Source organism: Paroedura picta, chromosome 8 (genome assembly GCF_049243985.1).
Source record: "Paroedura picta isolate Pp20150507F chromosome 8, Ppicta_v3.0, whole genome shotgun sequence".
Taxonomy (NCBI): Eukaryota; Metazoa; Chordata; class Lepidosauria; order Squamata; family Gekkonidae; genus Paroedura; species Paroedura picta.
The window spans coordinates 24,388,877-24,411,016 of NC_135376.1; the positions used below are offsets into that span (position 1 = coordinate 24,388,877).

At 43.4% G+C, this 22,140-nt stretch overlaps 1 protein-coding gene across 4 annotated transcripts in view; it reads right to left on the reverse strand.

Annotated features, from left to right (window-relative positions):
- AGTR1 (angiotensin II receptor type 1) overlaps nt 1-20,575 on the reverse strand; it is a 40,411-nt gene extending 19,836 nt beyond the window's left edge. The window contains exons 1-2 of one of the 4 annotated variants that reach the window (XM_077348735.1): nt 20,291-20,550; nt 11,863-11,943 (exon numbers count right to left, since the gene is read on the reverse strand). The gene's annotated coding sequence lies outside the window, so the exon portion shown is untranslated. Of the gene's footprint in view, nt 1-11,862; nt 11,944-20,272 lie in introns of all 4 variants that reach the window. The other 3 variants (XM_077348732.1, XM_077348730.1, XM_077348731.1) reach the window with 3 other exon arrangements.
- Nucleotides 20,576-22,140: the final 1,565 nt, after the last annotated feature.

Below are 22,140 nucleotides of genomic sequence, written 5' to 3' on the forward strand. Positions count from 1 at the left end.
AGAGCCAGATTCAAAGCAGCCTGCTTTCTGAATCTGAATCTTAAAATATTGAGGTTTAAAAGCACTCTAAGATATCGCACAATAAAGGTAGGGTGACTCCGGATCAATCCTTCTTGTTGCAGAAGGAAAATTTAAATCGCCCAAAATCAAAACGGAAATTACATTCTGTGTAGACGGCAGGGACTGAATTGACCTGGGATTGGAATAAAAGCTCCGTGCAGTTTACATCCAGAAGAGAAAAAGCTGCTGGTGGATCAGAAGAGAGAAAGCACTAATTATGCAACTGCCCTCCATCTTTTCTTCCTTCCAGACCTTCTTGATGGCTGTTCTTTCCAATAGATTCAAGGCAGGACTATCTGAGAACACAGTTCTTCCTTAACACAGAAATGCTTTCATTTGGAAGAGCAACATCTTTTTACAATTACAATTGACAGTGAAATTTAATTATGCCTCTGTGTATCATCGAGATGCCAAGTTTCTGACACCATTTAAAAAGCAAGCTGTAGTGTGGTAATATGCAGAAATTGTATCACCAGTACGAAGTTGGGTGAAAATGCATGTTCTGTTCACCTCATGTCACTCCACCTCTGTGTTTCTTCATCTTGAGCAACACTGTAAATTCTGAATAATATGAATGGAAATGTTCCAAGTCTGTTTTCTGCACGGCTGCCAGAAATTTGTACTTAATAGTGCTGCCCCACTTCAGAATTATGTGAGATTTAGATCTCTGGGACTTATGAAGCTATAGCTAATTCTAGTATGGATTCCCCCTGCCCCCCCCCCCCCCCAGTTAGTTGAAGCCACACATAGCACTATGGAAAGGTTAACAGGAGGAGACAGTTTTAAACATTAATTAATCACAAATTTTAAGGGTATAGTTGCCTTATAAATCTAGCTAATGGCTTGATATTATATAGTACACTGGTTGTAAGGACAAAATGAGACAAGATATGCAATGACATTTTTTTTAAAAAGCTGCTGTAACTGAATGCACTTTTAAAAACCTTAGAGGTGCTGTACAAGGGTTAATTCTTCACAAAGCGTTGAGTGGCAGGCTATTCTAAGACATCAGATTGACTAGCATTAGCTGAGCAGAGAGAGACTTCTGGACTGGATGACGATAATTCAGTTTGATTTCAGCCCTAGCTGAGAAGAGTCCAGTATTGACAGTTTCAGAATTCGGGCCTGAACTGGGCAAAATTGGCAAGGATGAGTGGGAAGTGGGCAAAGACTCCCATTCAGGCCAGAAAAGGAGGGATAGATCTTCTAGTGAAGGGAGAATTTCTCTACCCACCCAAACAGGGATGTAGCTCTGAAGAGTGTAGAGATCCCTGATGTGGTGTAGATAGAAACTGTTTTTAGAGTCTGTTAAAAACAGGCATGTAGTGCCAGAGGGTATATGTATTTTACGGACATAGACACGTGTATGCATGAACTCTTGTGAATGGAAAGAAGGGATGCATAAAGCTAAAGATGGAGAAATATGGAATGCACTGGAAAAACAAAGAGAAATTGCTCCACTGTGTCTGCCCCATTGCCACTCCTGCCAAGCCCTTGGGGAGAACTTAACAAAGCCAAAAGTAAAGCACTTTTAAATACCACTGACCTCAGCAGGAGAATTAAGAATTCCTAACACCCTGGGAGACAGAGAAAAGGTATGCATCAGACAGAAACACTGCAAGCATAGGCTTAACACTCTCATGCCAGTGGGGGGAATGCTTAAATTTGATTGCATTTGGCCAGTATTCCTTTCCCAGCATTCAAATCTAATATCCCTGTGGCATCTTTCTCTATGTGTGTTTAAATTCATAAGCAAATTGAAGAAAGTCCAGAATTTGGTCTGAATTAAGTTGCTATAGTTTTAACTCCGGCTTTATACTTCTGCGTCAGTATTAGCATTACTATTTGGCTTTACTCTAGTACAAGATTTTGTTCCTTGGTGGTATCTCCCATGACATTTCCTTCAGCGTTGTTCCATGCATCCTATAGTCCCTCCCATAACATCAAATATTTCATGTGGTCATGACAGATTCAGCTGTAGAGCCACAGCCAAGAAGGAATCTCATGGTACAATTAATGCCTTCGTCCCTGTGTAAAGTGTGAGAAATCTGTCTGTGCTTATGCTGAACATCCTGTTCTGATTGCAAAGTCTTGCAAAATGATTGAATTGTTGGCTTTCATGGAGCTGCTTTCCACGTTCTGTATCCCACAGAGATCTGTGTGGTTGCCTCTCTGCTTTATGAAGCTTCTCTTGATATTATTTTCCCTTTGCAGATTCCTTTTTGCTGTTTACTGACATCTTTTCAAAACCATCACCTCTTGGTGGTTTCTGCTCTGCATCATTTACCTATATTTTCATTCCCTTCTCTTTATTTTGTCACATTCATCCTGATTTGCAAACTCTTCTCTCTCCAGAAACTTGGCAAATTCGAAGGGTCTTTTCCAAGATGTGTGCAAGAATTTCTAATAATCTTGTACTTATCGCAGGCTGTCCAGTACCAAGCACTGGTCTCTGGTTACAGTTCCTCTTGCCCTGCGTAACAGCAGACCTTACTCAGAGAGTAGAGGCTGGCTGCAAAGGTCAATTCTCACAGAAAAAGTCGTACCACTCAGGATTACAATTTCCTTTTGGAATGCAGTGTTTTTCAAAGCACAATATCACCATACCTTCTCTGTCAGACTATTATATCCCACTGAGGCTCCCTAGGGAGCAACATTGAGAAAAGAATAGCTACCTTCTGTAGCTATTCCCATTCCATAGCTCTTCATGAGAGTATAGAGAAGTTGTCTGCTTCCATTGATTCACCTGTGTTACTGGACAGCATCGATTCTTTGGGAACTTACTGGTGCTTCTTCCTTGGTTTTTGTTTGACTCCATGGGTTCTTTGTTGCTCACTGCTCCCAAATTGCTCCACTTTGCCTCCCCCAGGTGCAACTTGGGCTTCTACACAACACCACTGACCAGCCAAATCCCTCCTGGGTCAGCTGTGACTTTCTTTCATTGTTGGATGTATCTTAAAAGACCATATCCAAATCAGGTTTGGAAAAGTGTGGAAGGGAAGATGCAGCTTTGCGCGCATGCCTGCCTACATCTAGCACCAAATCCGGTGGAATTGTCCCTGCCACCCATCATTCCCCCAAGACTGGTTGGCTTTCTGCCAGTTTTTTTTAATTGGTAGTAGATAAAAGTTGCTACGTTGAAACATGATATCAATATATAAGCTATGGATTAAAACAAGCAAAAAACACCTGGGGGCTAGAAATGGTGGGTGGGATGGAAAAGAACAGGGAATTCCATGGTGTGATGTTGTGCTGCTTTAAATGCAAAGGTGTCTGTCTGGCAATGTGATGAGTCCTCATGGGAGAATAAGGATGCCACAGTGGCTGGTCCCACAAAAGTCAAAGTCCTGGCAGGTCCTGCAATTCCTAGGCCTTCTGACTACCAGGGGCTCTCAGAGGAACTGCAGCCAGCCCTGGCTACCAAGTCAGAAGTCCAGATGGCTAATTAACACAAGCCAGGGTCAGAGACTAGGCCTACCAAAAAGCTCCCTGAGGAGATTGCCAAAGACCCCATGGTCACACCTGGAAAGTAGGTTTGCATGCCAGGCATAGTCTGGCAACTAGCAGGTGAAGGAGGAAGTGAGAACATACCATTGGGGTGTGCATGTTGCAATCACCATCCTTAATGCCACTTTCAGCGTGACTTGCAAGTGATGTCATCATGCCTAGGGCAACACTCTAGTACTCACCCAAAAGTGTATGGAAACTTTACAATTCTAGGCAAGGGCTAGATGGTTCTCTCCTGCATGATGCCATCACTTCTTGGTCACTCTGGAAGAAGCATCATGCAGGAAAGATGACTGCAACCAAACAGTTTCTTCCTGCCTCCCAGCTGAGTGGAGGCTGGCAGCAGCAATGGGGGTGGGAATGGGTGATCTCCCACCATAAGTAGGAAGATGGTATGCTTACCTGGAACCTCAGAAGGGAAGAAGAGGCAATGTCAGTAGACTTATCAGTGTGAGGTCTGCTTAAGGGAACAAGTGGCTGCGACTCCACTAGGACTCCTAGTGTGTTCCTGCTCAACAATTAAGGTCATCCAGACAATCCCTCCTGAAGTATGGTGAGTGGCTACAAGTGAGAAGATTTTTTCCCGTGGTGTCACTCCATTTATGGAACTTTCCCCCAGTTCAAGGTATGTCTAGCAAATGGCCTTCCTAATTTTAGGCATAAGGTTGTCAGGCCCCTCTGACCACTAGTAGGAGCAGCATTGCCAGCTCCAGAATGGGAAAATCCTGGAGATTTGGCGCTGGAGTCTGAGGACCGGCGTCTCAGTAGGGGACAATACCAGAGTCCACCCTACAAGGCATCCATTTGCTCCAGGGAAGCTGAACTTTGGATAATGACTTGGGATCCCCAGGTCCCACGTGGAGACCGGCATCCGTGTTTAGGCTCTGGGATTAAAAACAAACAAACCCTTTTCATCTTTGAACTGATGGTGTCCGGTCACAGGCTGTGACTTTTAACTGATGTTTGGGTTGTTCATTATTGAATTTAAAATGTGTACTTCTGCATTGTGCAGCATTTTTACATTTTTTGTGATAGTGAATCCATTCATAAACCCACAGAAGTTCCCAGTGCAGGATAAGATTGGTTAGAAATGAATAAGCTGCTGGTAGCAGCTACCTGGATGATTCTTCTTGAGTCAGAAAACTGCAAACTCTCTATACCAGCCCAGCTTTGCCAGTTCTTTGGAATGTGGTCTTCTACCTATAGTGTGTGGAGGTCTAAGGCCAATGACCGTTCTTCTCCTTCTCTGTATTTCAAATGGCAGGCTAATTTGATGAGTGCTAATGATAAGGGGATTAGATTTCCACTGGTTCTATTTAAAACCATAAATTGACAGTCAGGTCCCAGCACCAACTGCTGCTTCTTAGTAGATAATAAAAATAGACCTACATGCTACAAGTTATTTTGCTTTCCAGTCCAGGAGATACAGTTTGAGTTGTTCCAGTGAATGTTGCTGGTTGGGAAAAAGCCAGTCCCTTTTCTTGTGAGAATACATTTCCAAAACTTTTGTTTGAAGCCCTGTGAAAGTGAAGGTTTTCTCTGATTGGCTCTGTGGAGATGTAAGTTGCGCTCAAAGATCTTCCTCTCACAAACAACACAAAATGAGAACTTCCTTCTCTGCACAATCCCACTCCTTTTATCACACAACACGAGAATATGGTACAAAGAGTACACAAGTAGGGCTTGGTTTGCATCTTTTTAGGTTCTTGATCATTCTGATGTGATCTAGAACTGAAACACCAGATCCATGAGTTCTATGGATAAACATCACGTGCTTTGGTATTGTCCTCAAATTATCTTTGTTTAATTGTGCGTATGTGGGAGGGTGAACTTAGCAGAATGGTTTAAAATGCTATTTAATCATCCCAACAGATGCAGTAAATACTTTTTAAAACTTTTGTGGTAATCATCATTGGCTAAAGTTTTTTAATAGCTTTAAAACGCTCTTGTTTTTGCAGTTGCACCACAAGATAGATTATCCCAATCTATTTCTTGTCTGTTTATTGGCAAAGAAGTAAGTCTTTCTGGATCAGATTGTTTTCCTACAGTAGACGAGAAATACCCAGGTATAAAAACTCGCATTATTTCTAATGTATTTACCTCAGTGTCAGTCTTATGTACTTCTAGTGAAGGCATTTTAACAAAAAGTGATGGGAAGAAGGGGAGGGGCAGCATATAAATACAACAACAACAATAATAAAGATTAATGGGTTCATATTTCTTCCCAGCTATGCAGACCAAATCAAATATAATAAGCATATCCACCCTACACATGGGTGGAAAAGAAGCATGGGAATGGAGATAGAAGAGCTGAAGGGGAGAGAACAGAAAACAGTCTGTAGGTGGGTGGAAAAGGGTATATATAGGCTGTCAGCATGAGGGAAAGTGGTAGATTGGGGGAGACAGATTAAAGGTCAGTTGGTGGGTGAGAGGGAAAGCGAGGCGAGGAGGAAGGAGGTCATGGAGGAGGCTGTAGCGGCTGCAAGGAGAGGGAAAAGTGAAAATAGTATCTGGAGAGAATGCAGGGGGGAAACAAAATTCCCCTGTGGGTCCTCATGGTTCCCCTGGTTGTGTGTATGCTAGCACACAGCTGAACCACAATATACCAACAAATTTGATTCTGTTTTCTCCCTGATTGTTTAATGATGCTGTTTTGAACAGAGAAGTGATTGTATGGAAGTAGGTAAGTATATATTTAAGCCTCTTGGTGAACTTATAAAATCACAACAAAGCTCTTCCTGATGGGCTCTGGTGCAACCAGGCTCACACTGTGAACCGAGTTTCATGAAAAAGGAGCTATAAAGCTGCTTATGAGCAGTAGTTTGGGGGGATAATTAGTATTTGATGGTAACGCAAATGTTCCATAAAACAAGGAGATATGTCACGCTAAAACACTTTTCAGATTATTGTTATTCTCAACTATAAACATGATTGACCATTTGGAAGAAGTAAGCAAATATAGACATTTAATGATGAAGTGACACACTGCTGAATCCTTCAAGATTTTTTTTTTAATGCAAGGGGATTAACTCCAGCACTGCATAAACAGGACTTCGTGTATTCTGTGTTAGAAGACATAATCCAACTTCTGCATCACCAACAATTGAATTTTCTCCAAGTTGTTTAAATAATGGTCTATGACAGGGGCAGTGATTGTGATCTGGAATACACTTGGGCAGGATGATACATAAGGTGAGTGGGATTTGGTACACTAAAATTTGGGAGTGGGGAGCAGATAAAAGCATCCATCCATTAAAAAAATACATTAAATTACAAATTTTAAAAATACATCCATACATTAAAGAATAAGTTATAATTCAGTTAGTATATTTTTATATAGTATATTGGCATAGCCACTTGGTAGACTCTTTCTGTAATATTAATTGATGTTCCTGCTGGTTATGTGGAAATCTCCATATAACTTATTGCCAAGCTAATGGAGGAGGGAAGAACTCTGTGCATGTCCGTGAAAGAAGGGAGAGATAGAAAGAAGCATGGGCGGGGGGGGGGGCATTCCCCAAAGGCAAAGCCCCCAGAGTCATTAAGCCTGCTCTGAAAACACTGACATAGGAAATGGTTAAAATATTTGTCGAAAAATTTAAGGCAGACTTTCTCAACCCTGTTTTTTTTATGGCTCTGGAAGAGTGGGAGTTAATTCATTTATCTATATCTATATCTGTTAAACATTTACTGGATGATATAACCATATATTGTCATGATGACCAATGATGAACCTGGAGGGGCCCCGGGTGTGTACACAGCTATACTTCCTAACCATATTCTGCATGATTGTACCTCTTCTGGGGTTTCTTGAAGCCTGAAGAATGTTTCAGGGGTTTCTCGCTGGTTAAAAAGTTGAGAAAGGCTGATTTAAGGCGTTGGTGCTGAATAAGTATGATTATATATCATCCCCTCCCTTTCTTTTCTTACAAACACTCCCAGCTGTTAAATTTGGTCTGATAGCTTGTAGGCAATTTCTGAAGAAATCTTAAAAACAAGATGGACATGAAGCAGAAATCTGGTCAGTCTTTACTGTCTTGCCTAGCTTTAATGTCTAGCAGAAGCAGAATCAATTATGCATAAGTGATCACATATTCAAGGTAGACCCAGAAAAAGAAAACATCAAAAGCAACAGTTTGAATTTTAACAGACAACATATCCCAACGTGTTGAGTTTTGATTTAAATGAAAATGACGTTAAGTTGTCTGAAGAGGCCTGGGGTGCGAAGGGCCCCTTTATGTTTACTTGGAAGTTCACTCAAGGGCTTACTTTCAAGTAAGTTTCTTATCAACTGGATTTCTCACAGAGAAACCTCCAGTTGAGGTAAGTCAAAAATAGAAAGGTGCACACCCAACTTTTTTTTTTAAAGTCCTGAAACCTGATGGACAATCCTTAGACCTGATCACTATCTGGAAAATAGAGTACGTCTGAAAAATAGAGACCCATTATCCCTGATGGCATTCTGGTAATTCTGAATCTTATGCATTAGCATACAAGTAACACTGGGCCATTGTGCACTTGTAAGGCCAGTGTTCTTGCTTAAAGATATAACAGGCATGTTTACAGAACCAAGAAACATTGTAGATTAAACCACATTGTTAATTGAAGACTTGTAAGACTTTCAGGGCCATTCCGCACAAGGACCAATGTTGCCAATTGCTTTCACAAAGTGGAAACGCTATTTTAAATAGTGGAATCTCAGCATTCCACATACCTTCATTTGTAGTAGAATCAAGTAGCGTTTCATTCGTTCCCCACAGGTTTCTGGTCTCGCAGGAATCGCTAGAAAGGAAGCGATTTTTTTCTGTGCTTGTTCCCGTCCCTGGCCGTCAATCAAACGGAACAGCCAATGGGTGGTTGTTATCATGCTCCCAAAAAGCCCCTTTCCCTTTAAGCACAGGTTAAAAAAAACACGCACACACATTTTGCAACGAATATGCGTTGATTCATTGCAACGGAGAGACCCATCTAGCTGGTATGTGAGCTGGCGATTCATCGTTACCACGCTCCCCCGAGTGGAAAAAAAATCCCCCCCCACGGGCATGATTTTTCACCGAAATTAAAGGGAACTGGTGAACAGGGGGCTGTGTTGTGCTTGGGGACTTAGGGAGCTTTAAAGCACTTTTGTGGAGGGACTGTAGCCGGATAAACCTTGCTGGGTGAATGAAGCCTCACTGGTGCGTTGCTTTCCCCGCTCCAAGGAAAAAAATGGTGATTGCTTTGCTGGGAGTTCAGAGGAGAGAGCCAGGGGGAGGGACTTTGTTGCAACCACTACATTAAGAACGCACATGTCTTTTTCGCAAGTGTTGCAGATTGTTGGCAAGAGTGTAGCAATTTTCTGAGGGTGAATCCACTTTTCCCGATTCCCCGAAAATTGCTACAACTAAGCGATTTTGGCACTAGTGTTGCAGGAGTGTTCAAGATGGCTCACGACGTAATGCGTAACGCAGTTTTAGTGGCGAAAACAAAATGTAAGACTAGTGCTATATTAAAGTTGTGCGGAATGGCCCTCAGTTTTGTTTATGTCAGATGGCAGATTTAGCAGAACTAAATTATACATATTGAAGTGCAGTTTTAGGATATAATTGTACTGGAAGAGAAAATGTTGGTCTGAACTGCTAGTATATTCAGATTCACGGTTTTCTGATGACCAGAACTGACCATTTAATATGACTTTAACAAGAGCTACTGTCTGTGATCTCCCTTTTCCCCCAGTGTGTAATTCTTCACTTGGTGTTGAAGAGCAGGAGTCGGTTCAGAAAGTACGTAGTCTAACCTCTTGGTAACTATGACTTTAATGTAATTACATTAGACAGCATCACAGTTGGAGGGACCTGACTAAAATATAACACTTCAAGAAAAGGAGATGATAAAAAGTAAGGATGTGAGAAACAGCCTGAAGCAAAAAAGGTAAAAGATTAAGAGCCACAGAATCAGCACGGAAGCTGATTAATGACTCCCTCATTATGGCCATAGGAGGAAGCCAAAGAGGAGAAAGAAAAGAAATAGTGGCCTAGTTAGTTGGAAAGAAAACTACAGAGGCAACAAGGTGAGATTCCCCTCCCCCTCCTCGAATCTCAGCATTCCAGCTAAGTGTTGGTCTGCTACTTGGATCCGAGGAACAGAAGAAGTGGGCTGCCTTATGCCAGGTCTCTGAGTACCCAGTGGCAACTTGGCTGGCTCGGCTACTATGACATTTTCCAGATGGGCTCTCCTGGATTTGATTCTGCTGGGAAGTGGGTCCCCCATCCCCTCAGAGCATTGTAGTACATTCACATACTTTCCAGGGCTTTCCTGGCTTTCTTTTGATCTTTCCCTAACTTGCTTTGATATGAGGTTTTGGGAAGGCGCAGAACAGAACCTAGACAGGCTTTGTGGTTGAGCAGGTTCGGACTTTTCCTACCACTGTAATGAGAAAATTTAATTTTCCCTGACATCTGGGGATTTAATAAGAAAATCAGCAATGGAATATCATTATATCAGGTTTTCTGAATTCCCAACTTTTTTTAAAAAAATGAGGGATTTAAAAGGGATGCCAGTCCACAGGTGGGACCTGAGGATCCCCTAGAAATATAGCTAATATCCAGACTAAACAGGTCATTTCCTCTGGAGAAAATGGCTGCTCTGGAGGTTAGTGATCCCCAGCCCATGTGAGGCTTTGCCAGACCTCAAACATGGCCAGGGCCTTTTCTGCCCTGGCCCCCACCTGGTGGAATGAGCTGCCAGAAGAGCTATGGGCCCTGCTGGAGCTATCACAGTTCTGCAGGGCCTGCAAGATGGAGCTCTTCTGACAGGGTAGGAAGAACTATTGGGTCTTTCCTCCAAATGTTTGCCTTGAGGCATTGGGCTGGGATGGGTCTGTTGAGTCAAAGATGAGTTTTGGGGGGATCAATTCTGGAAATTATGATTTTTTTTTACTGTTTCTACCTTTTGTAAATTGTCATGAGCTGGGTGGCCTGAGAGCAGTGGCTGGTAAATAAGTAAGTCAGTAAGTAAGTAAATAAATATTGTCAGCCTCCAAGCCTTGGTTCTTATCAGTAAAAGGTAGGGGATGGGGCCTTTTCTGCCTTGTAATGCGTTTTGAAGAAGAACTTCTTTGGGTTAGGCCTGGCAGCAACCACCAATCAACTTGCTAGTGGGACAATGTTCAGCCACCCCTTGATACATAATGTGGAGTAGTGGTTAGTAATGGTTAAGATTTGGGAGGTTCAGATTCAAATTCAGGATAAATAGGGATGGGTGAAAGAAAATTGATATCAAGTACCAGTAAGAAAATACTTTCCAATGAAAAGGCTGCCAGGAAAGGAAGGATAGGACATAGATATCAGGTTGTAGATAACACCAACAAGAGGCCTATAGGATATGACTGCCACATACAGTAGAATACTAATAGAATACAAACAAGCATTGGTAGTTATGAAGACCTGTTGTTTAAATGAGGTAAAATTCTAAATCCCAAATGTGATTGTTGTACAGCCCGCCACACTATTTTCCGTGTGTCACAGGAATGTGAGCATTGTATTTTCCAGGGAAATGGAATGGATCTTTTTGTACTCTGTGATTGAGTAGATTGAAAACTTAGATATTAATATTTATGGGATTTCTCTGCCTTACCACTGTATAATATGCCATACAATAAATTAATAAGCCCCCCCCCTCCATTGAAACCAAAGGAGATGGAGCCACCACCTTTGGGGCCCATAGATCTGGACCTGTTGGTACGATCTTTTTTAAACTTGGGAGGGGCCTTGAGGAAAGGCACCAGCAGCTTGGCTGCAAATGTAGTGCCTCTATGTTAATAACAGCATCTCCAGACCTCTGGATACCTCCTGATCAATTCTCCATTAAATGCAAGGGGATCATTGACTATAATGGTTGGAGCCTTTAAAAAAAATTAGAATTTCTAAAAAATCTCAAATACAAATATTATACACAAATCGGATTTCAGGAACATGAGAACATACAGATATTTTTGGGGTTCAATGTATCTGAACCAAAATAATGCTAATAATTTTTTTTGCATACCCCTAATCCTGAACTTGTATTACTGTTTTAAAATTGTCTTAGCTGAATTCAGTAGTGCAAAAAACCATATAATAACTTCAAGGACAACAGACTGATTGGTAGTCTTTCAATTACTGCTTTTGCTTCAACAGACATATACCCTCAGCTACCCCCCCTGCAAACTGTTAAAGCAAATAGTCCAATCACGAATTTTGATGAATATTGCATCCTCATCTGTTACGCATCCTAAACAATGTCAACTTTGACTAATCAATTTTTGTCATAACTTACCATTGATAATTAAGCCTCTTGTAGTTTGTTATTTTGCAGTATGGACTGAGAAGATTGATTAAATATTGATACGATGAACAGCTAAAGAAAAACGAAAATAGAAAATGACAAGCAACAAACTACACATGAATAGTTCATGAACAGTGAACACATGCAGATTTTAAAATAGCTTTAAATAGCTTTCGATAAAGAAGTATCACTTCCATGAACCGATTCTGAAGAAGAGTTGGTTTTTAGACCTCGCTTTTCACTGTCTGAAGGAGTCTAAAATTGACTTACAATAGCATTCCCTTCCTCTCTCCACACCCTGTGAGTTCAGTGGGGCTGAGAGAGTTCTGACAGAACTGCTCTGTGAGAACAGCCTCAAAAGAACTGTGACTGGCCCAAGGTCACCCAGATGGCTGCATGTGGAGGAGCAAGGAATCAAATCCGGTTCTCCAGACGAGAGGCTGTTGCTCTTAATCACTGCACCACCTGGCTCTCATGCTTTTTATGTGGCACTTATGGGGCTGTGAACTGTTCAGAAAACAGATCAGTGTGTGGGGATTTTTTCTTCTATCCTAGCCATTCAATAAAGGCAAGTTGTATAGCTCTGATAAAGGTATCTGGGAATTTGTACCATAGAACAGCGGTCCCCAAACTTTTCCTGGTTGAGGACCACTACCGGGGGTGGGGGACAGCCGGCAGCCCAGGGCGCCGCGCAATGCGCGGCAGTGCTGCGCAAACGCGCATACACAGAGCTGCCGCACATGCACATTTCTGCTCCACCGGCAGGCATAAACGTGCACGCATGGAAGCTCCATGCAAACGCGCATGCGCAGAGCTGCCGTGCATGCGCATTTGCATCCGCCGGCATGCTAGCGGCTGTGCCTGCCAGCGGCCGCACCTGCCTTCCCCCCCCCGCAGCGAGAAGCTAGCCGGGTGGCTGCTTTGCTCGCGGCCTGGCGAGCTTCTCGCTTCAGGGGTGGGGGGAAGAGGCAGGCGCGGCCACCGCCAGCCCGGTACTGAGGCCTTCGTGGCCCGGCACCTGGCCGTAGACCAGGGGTTGACGGCCTCTGCCATAGAACACTTGATTGTCTCTCAGGCGCTACTAGACTCAAATCATTGCCCTGAAGTCACAATTCTGGGATCCTCAAATTCTGGCTTGGCTTAACAACCAGGCAATATTCTGTTCTATCCTACATGCTTCTCACTATTCTCAGTGCCCGTCACAAACTAAGATATCCCTTCATGCCAAGTACTGGGGAAAGACTAAGCAGTAAGAGAGACATGATACCTTCACCATATTCTGATGTGACATCTGTCACTAACACTCCCCTTTTCCATGTCTTCTGTAAGTGGCCAGAGAACCTAGAGGAAGGTCCTAGATACTGTTCAGGATTTACAGGAACACTATGAGCCTATCTGACTGAATCTGGATAAAGCAATGCCCCACATGGCATCAGCAGGGTGACTTTGGGTCATCCATGGTTCTTGCAAACCCTTCTCAGCCTCACCTACCGCACAGGGTGTCTGTTGCAAGCTAAAAAAAGGTAAGTGATTGTAAGCTATTCTGAGACGATTTGGTAGTGAAAAGTGGGGTATCAGCTTTCCCAGCTCTTTGACATATTCGGAGCCTGGGTAGGAAGGGGCCAAACCAGGAAGAACACCTTCCCAGCTCAGCCATGGTGCAGCTTAAGATCTCACCCTTGGCCAGGAATCTGGGGTGATCAGTGGATGCACAGGTCACCACAGTAGCCCGCATGGCATTTTTCCACCTATGCCAAGTGAGTCTACTAGTGCCCTATTTGAAGCATGGTCACTTCTAGGCTTATTCTCTGTAAATTGCTCTACACAGTCCTTCCCTTATCCTTGACCCAGAAATTGTAAGTGGTACAGAATGCGGGTCCTTACAGGAACATTTTGGAGGACCAACATCCAGCCAGTGCTGAGGCAGCTTTACTGGTTACTGGTTGCATCCTGGATAAAGTTTAAAGTTCTGGTACTGACCTTCAAGGCCACCTGTGGTCTGGGCCCCACATACTTGAGGGACCGTTTATTGCCTTATGCCCCCACACAGAGCTTTTTGCTCTGTGGGTGCAAATTTGTTGGTGGTTCCTGGCCCAAACAGAAAGACTTCCCTCTCTGAGTGCTCTCACAGGCACAGAGAACTTGTCATGTCCTGATTCATATCTTTCAGTACCACTTAAACAAGCACATTCCCTTAACCCCTTCCAAAATTGTTGGTTACCAATAATCTGTAGTCACTGCGAAGGGAGGGGACTTCCATATTTCCCATTTGTTGTCCATTTGCATAGCCACGTACAACAAAATACACAGACTGTTGCAAATGGATTGTATAATCTAGAATACACCCCCAAATTCCATAGAATGTGCAAAGCAAATAAACCAATGCAGAGTTGATTTCCTGATGAAAATCCATGGGCCAGTCACGCAGTCTTCCCTGTAACTGTGACCCAGCTAAAAGCTTATTGTAAACTCTGCCTTTCTACCTGATTGCCTAATTGGTAAATCATTGGACCAGCTGTTCATTTTAATGCACATTTCTTCTCTCAAGCACTCACCACACTATTATTTATAGAACAGGAACAGTAGATAAGGACCTTCCCACTCTCTCAGCTCCATGCCTAAGTAGGTAATTAGTCTACGCCAATGATTTGCAAACCATTTGGACCTGCAGCTCAGCTTTATTCTGGGTGGAAATTTCTGCACTACACTCAAAAAGATTTGTGTATTTTTACCTCAGCCAGCTTTTAGTAACAATGGGCAGGGATCGTGTTGGCACAGTGGGAAGCTCAGTTATCATTGCTCACCCCATCCCACTATTTCTCTTATCCAATTAGTCATTGATCTAAGAAAGGTCCTTCCTTCCTTCCTTCCTTCCTTCCTTCCTTCCTTCCTTCCTTCCTTCCTTCCTTCCTTCCTTCCTTCCTTCCTTCCTTCCTTCCTTCCTTCCAAGAAAGGTAGAATTAGCCTCCCCAGCTTCCAATAGCATATAGTGGTAGATGGCTTTAACTTTTCAAGGTTCAGTGAATGCTGGCAGGGGCTCCTGGGAATTGTAGTCCATGGATATCTGGAGGGCCGCAGTTTGACTACCCCTGCACTAAGCTATCTGACTCAGAGTGGCCACCTGAAATTGCATGGTGCCCAATATGGATCTGCCTTCTGATGCAAAGCTTTTCTGCATGCCCTTGTCAAGCCATACTTTTTGATCATTTGTACTCTGTATATATATATAACCTATAACATATATAACCTATGAAAGGAAGGGAAGGGAAACTGAGCGTGCTTGTCCCATTTTTGCTTATTTACATACTGCTCACAAAATGGGCTTCTTTACCATGGTTGCCATTGCTGCTTTTCAAATCTTCCTGTGACGGAGCCTTTGCATGTGCAGTTTTAATATGCATGAATGCTGTGTCCATAGAAATAGGGGCAGAGGCCAGTGTGCTGGATTCTTATCTACTTGCAGGCATAATTGTGTATCTACTGTGTCATGTGTACAGGGCTTGTGTACACCTCATTTTATAAGTTCTAAGTTTGTACAATGAGTGCCCGAGGCAGGATGAGTGGAACTCTTTGAGTCACATTCTTCCCTGACCTTGAAATGTTTATTGGAATGATGACTGTATAAAGCCTACAAACATAGAAGAGCATGGACACAGGAATCTCTGATGACATGGTGGAGAAAGTCATATGCATTTAAGTTTGCATGCATATAGGGCTGCCAGCTCTGGGTTGGGAAATACCTGAAAACTTTGTGGGTGGAGCCAAAGTAGATTTGGGGTAGGGAGAGACCTCAGTGGAGGATAATGCTATGGAGTCCACCTCCAATGCAGGCGTTTTCTCCAGGGGAACTGGTCTCTGCCACCAAGAGATGAGCCATAATTCCACATGAATAATATATGTATACATATACTGTACAATGGAAACAGTCCTAAGTCACCATCTGAAGTCTTGTAGAAATTCTGTGATATCGATTAAACTGGGCCACACAAAGATAAAGAGCAAATAAAACTGACCCAAAGGTATTCACTCACTTTTAAGCCAGCTCTGGGATTTCAAACTGGATCTCCTTGGTGCTAGTCCGAAATTTCAGTTTCTACCACAGAAGGGCTCTTTATTACCAGTAAAAAGGATCCATGCTAACACTTCACAGAACTATTGTAATGATTGGCTGCACTCAGAAACCTTAAAGCTACCTTGTACAATGAGTGATTAATGACAAGTACATCAACTTAGGGACATGCTTTCCAGACCACAAGTAAGCTCTAGGAATATTTAACTTCTGATTTTCTCCATATTTAACCTCTGAGTTACTTTTGTTCACTGACATAATCCTGGCACACTTACTGGACCTGTGAGATCTGAATCCAGCAACACCATAGAGAGCAGCAGGAGTTTGTTCATTTTTTGGGGGGGAGGGTAGAAGTGGGGTGGGAGATAAGCTTTTGAGAGTCCAAGCCCAAAGAGAACTTTGACTTTTAATTTTCAATACCTTGAAATTCATGTAGGTCTTTAAGGTGCTGTTGGACTCAGGTCTGGTTCCACTATAGACTAACGAGGCTACCCTCTGAATCAGGGGTAATCAAACTGCGGCCCTCCAGATGTCCATGGACTACAATTCCCAGAAGCCCCTGCCAGCAAATGCTGGCAGGGGCTTCTGGGAATTGTAGTCCATGGACATCTGGAGGGCCACAGTTTGACTACCCCTGCTCTGAATCTACAGGACCAGATGCAGAGAGAAACAAACTAAGACTCTAAAGGAACCCTCAGTAAAATGTACCACCTAGATCAGAGATATCTTCATAGCCACTGTAAGGTAGTATTGGAAGCAGAGATTAATTTCGTTTGACTTTGCTCCCATTGAATTAAGCAGAAAATTAATTCTACTCAATCTTCCAGATTTCAAGTCCAGGAGAGGTAAGTTGGACAGATACAAAAATCCCATAGATTGTAGTTTACTAACTTGACGTTAATTGGACTTAAGTGCAGCAAATGCTATCGCAGACTAGTAACCCTGAGATAACAGTATTTGAATAAGTAAACAAGCTGTTATCTGTAGACTATATAATGGCAACTAATAGGGATGTCAAACTAAAAGCTCTTAGAGCAAGATGCCAACCTTGCCTTTCATGCAGGCACACCATTGGACCACCTAGCTCAGTATCATCTGCTGTGTCTGCCAGTGGCAAAGGCAGGTTCTCAGCAGAGAAAGTTTTATCCCTAGCCACTGCTTTCCTTGTTCAACTGAAGATACCAGCAAGTGAAAGTGTGCCCCCATGTACAGAAAGCATGTGCAGTGCTACTCAAAACCAAGGCCCTTCCCAGTGAACAGCAGAACATGGGTAGCTCCTTTGGAACTGATACATGGGTTTAAATCAAAGTGATCCTTCTTGCCCACCTGTCATATGCAAATACAATGAGCAATCCAGAGCACAGCTGTTACACTGCATGTAGTTGGTGGGACAAGTAGGAATGTCTACCATGATAGCTGGGATATCTTTATACCCATCAAAATCTGATATTTGGTAGGCAACCCAGAGCAGATCTATTTGGAAGTAAGTCCTATGTAACAGAACAGGGTTTACTCTCAGGAAAGTGTCAGCAGGATTCAAACCTTTAACATTACTGTTTTAAGGCAACTGTACAAACATTACCATCACCACAAAATTACAAAGAGTAGAACAACAAAGTAGTCTTCATGTGTTTTACTGTAAGAGATGAAAGCAAAGTGGAAAGGGGGAACATGGTAGCCCCACAAACATGCATGTTATTTTTAAAAACTGCTGTGGTTACAAACCCCTGGAGCTATCGTAATTTCCGTAAAAACCTGCAGGGGTTTGGCAGACTTAAATGTTTGTTAAAACCCAAAGACTATCAGGTCAGACTATGACTTGCAAGGGAAGAGCAGTGGCTCCCTGGTGGAGCATCTGCTTGGCATGCAGAAGGCTGCAGACATCTGCAGTAAGAAGGACCAGGCCATAGGTCAGGGATGGGCAAACTGTGGCCCTCCAGATGTCCCAGCTGGCAGGGGCTCATGGGAATGAGACATGGACATCTGGAGGGCCACAGTTTGCCCACCCCTGCCATAGGTGATGTGAAATACCTCCACCTGAGACCCTGGAGAGTTGCTGCCAGTCTAAGTAGACAACACTGACCTTAACAAGAACAATGGTCTGAATTAGCATAAGGCAGATTCAAGGTAGGACTGGGCTCATACCTCCACCTTGCAACATATCCAACTTTTGTATGTTACTACTAGATAGTAACTTCACAGCAATAAGGAGTCTGCAAACCATATGGCCACAGTGCCATCCTAAACACAGTTACACCCATCTAAATCTACTGAAGTCAGCCATCTGAGAAAGGTGTTACCTAGAACCACACTGTCAAGCAAAGAAATCAAGGTTATAGGGGAAGCCATCAAATCTTCATGGTCTGGGGTAAAATTCCTTCTTTTTTCAGATTTTACATATATTGATCAGCCACCTAAGACCAAACAGAAACAGTCAACCCACAAAGTTTATCAGAAGACAATTTCTATTATCCAGTAACCTACAGCTAGCTAATCATATCCATTTTTGATTCCGCCTGGAATGGAAGGAGGAATTCTAGCTCCTAAAAAGAGCCACAAACATATAAACAACTGTCCAGCCTTGCAATGCACAGGATTAAAGCCACCGCCATCTGAATTAAATGCACCCCTATCTATAGAGATCAGTGACGCAAGCAGGCTGAACTCTGCCTTGGACTGTGACCCTGACCATTGGTCTTAAAGTGAGACCAAACTGATAATACAGGCATACATCTTAGAGTTAATCTAACCTTGATATGAACTCCCTGCTTCCCAGGATGTAGTCCTGAGAATGGCAAAGTAGGATCTGGGAGGCCCTGGTTTGAATTCCCACTCTGCAAGAAGCATGCTGAGCAACTTTGGGCCACCCATTCTCTCTCTCTCATCCTAACCTGCCTCACAGGGTTGTGTGAATAAAACAGAGGAGAGAAACACAAGAAGAAGAAGAATTGTTTTTTATACCCTACTAGCAGAAGTCATCCAACATCCTTGGATGAGCTGCAAAGGGAAACTGGCAAAGATGTGTAGTCTGAAAAAGAAGACAACTTGGTTCTTATATGCCACTTTTCTCTTCCATAAGGAGCCTCAAAGCAGTGTAAACTTCTTCAGGCTCCAATTGAGGAGCAAGGCTGGGTACAAATGAAGACAATAAACAAGCAAACAAATGCCATGAAAATAGGACGGAGCAGATGGACATCTTTTAAATGGACTTTTTGAGTCAAAAGTTTGCTTGAGGTCATCCTATTATATCCTTTATAGCCTGCCCTCTCCACTGAAGGTGAACTCATGGCAGCAGACAACATATATATTGTGATACAGTTAACTGCATTAAAACCATGCTAAAATTATAAAGGTCTGAATCTAATGTTATCTAAATCTAATGTTAGCAGTTGCAGCAAGGTTATGGCCTGTTACGGGTCTGTCACTAAGTGGTGCCACAGACCTGTTGACAAGAATAGGAGAGGGTTCCTATGATAAGACCATGAGCACGGGTGCTCTTTATCTCCCCCAGGCACATAAATCTGTGTCATGGTTTCAAGGAGCTGGCCTTGGGACAACCAAGCTCTCTCCGCTGTGGGCTCTTGTCATTAAAACGATTGTTTTGGCAGCCAAGTAAAATCAAGGAATTCACATCTAGCATTTGCAGGAACAACGCACACTCCGCCTCTTCTTAAGTTTGGAAAGTCACAGACACATTTTTGGTCTTCAACAGACTCAGGGAAGCCTGTTTACAAGACAGACTCTGCAGAGGTACGAGCTATAATGCTACGCAGTAGTTCAGCAAATCTACTGCAATAATCAACTTTCTTTGGTTTTTTTAAGAAGTACAGGATGCAGACCAAATTCAGCATATTGCACATTCCATTCACTGTAGTGGGAAAGGGAATTGCTTTTAATTGAAATCAGTGGGGCTTACTTGGGCTGGGTTATGTTTATATCCAAAAGCTGGCTTCTCACACATACCAAAGTGGTGAGGAATGTGAGCTATATAAACAGTAATCAGAATTCTATATTCTGCAGAAAATCGTCTGTCCCTGCCCCCCCCCCCAATTTCCAACGATGGGAACCACGACCTGCCTGCCCAGCAGAAACTTTCACAACTCGCATACAAATAGGGGAGGAAAAAAGTCTGTTTGTGTGTTGGGGGGGGGGGTGACAAAAAAACGAAACCCTCTTTCCCCCAAGGATCCCAAAAAGAAAAAGCAAAGCAGTTAACTTACCTGACCCACCTGTGAGAATGAGGGGGAGGGGAGAGAAAAGTCAGTTTAGGCAAGTTACAAACACACCTGGGAAGGCAGGAGACGAAACACGCCGAAGGCGGAGGAAACTTACAAGAAAAGAGAAACTTACGAGGCAGCCCGCGCACCGCTGGCTGGTCGGGGAGAGCCGGAGGCGGTTGTGCAACTAGAGATGCTTGAAAGCTGCCCTCTGTCTCTCTGCTGGGCTGAGCAGCGGCGTCGGATCTCCCTAGCAGGCAGCCGCAGCCCCCTCGAGCTCAGCCCAGTCCCTTGGGTGAGGCGCGCTGGACTGACATAGACTTGGCTTCGCTTGGCTTCCCTCCTGGATTTATAGCTCAGCACGCTGCTCGCTACACGGTTTGTTTCCCAGCTCACTCACTCCACCCGCCCCAATCCCTCCTGGGAGACCCCTTCTGGTCATCTCCTCTCCCCCCGCCCATTTCCCCTCCCAGCACATGATCCAGCCTGAACACACGCCCCCCCCCCCCCCAACACACACCGACTGCCCTGAATCAAGCCGCTCCTGATTGACACTCGCGTGTCTCTTGCCGGTAGGCTCAGGCTCCTGCTTTGGGGTTCTGTTGCAGAAGAGGAACGATCAGTCGGCCGATGTTGCTTTCGAGAAAAGTTTCGTTTCATCTTTTGATCAACCCGGTAGAGGTCACGGGACTTCTGGTCCTTTGCCTCCAGAACAGGGGAAAGGGAGAAGAGGGAGAGAAGGACAGATAAATAGACAAGGCTAGAAACCCCCAAGGACAGAAACGGCAAAGTTTGGAAGCCTGCAACAACTTGGAGTTAGGTTCAAGTTGCAGGTGAGGAAATCCAGCCCTTCTTGAATGAAATACACAGATTTCTTTGACATGAATGTTGAATGTAATAGCATTGTGGTCACTGTTCCCAACTAGTGTAACCACCTCTACATCCGTCAACAGGTTTTCAGTCCCACTCCAAACCAAATCCAAGATCTGCTGGCTCTGTGACCAACTGTTCCAGTGCACAGTAATTTATGCTGTCATTTCTACAGTATGACTTGAGCTCATATTTACCCCGACAATGTGAGGGTAGTTGAAGTATAGAATTATATGCTTTAGACACATTCCTTATTTCCTTCTCCATCTCACGATCAGCCTCAAGGGTTTGTTCAGGTGGGTGATAGTTCATCTCAACTTTCAAGTAACTCTTAAAGCCAAGCATTTCCAGCCCTATTACTTCTGTTGGGGAGGTAATTCCATTACTGTTTTGTAATCTATTCTATTGGATCCTATGTCCTCTTTGATGTACAATGCAGCATCACCACCAACATGTCCCCCCCCTGTCCTGCCTACAGAGCTTATCCCAAGGGATGCCCATATCCCACTGATTTCCCCCATTTCACCATTTTTCTGACATACTACACCTAAATTGTCACCGAACAAAGCAAGCTGCTGTCTTCAAGGCCCATTTGGGAAGAGAATGAGGAGAAGTAACCAGCTAGCAGGTACTGAAACTGAATCCTGGACTATGCCATGGTTCAGCAAGCCGGTTTTTATATTATTATGAATGCACATTCTTTCTAACCATTGTTGGTTTTAAATTCTGAATTACAGAAATGGAAACATCTGTTCACAAAATACATTCCTTAACTCTCATGCTACTTTGTTATAAGGATCTGACAGAAGTCCCCAAGTCAGCAGTTTGACTGTAGGCCAATAATTGTTCTCAGAAATATGTACTTTATAATGTGTTTTTTGGGATGGGATTCTCTGCACTAACTGTCCAGATACTATCTAAATATCAGAATAATATTTAATAGCATTGGTATAACATTTCTTTAAAGCTCTCTCTTAGATGTCAGATCTTCTTCCAAACTCTAACTTGGCTGTGAAGATCGAGCCCCCCCCATCAACCAGTCTGAGATCTTGATTCCTCTTTCCTCCCTCCAGAGACAGAGGCTGGGTGGGGGGTGGGGGAGTTTTATTGAGT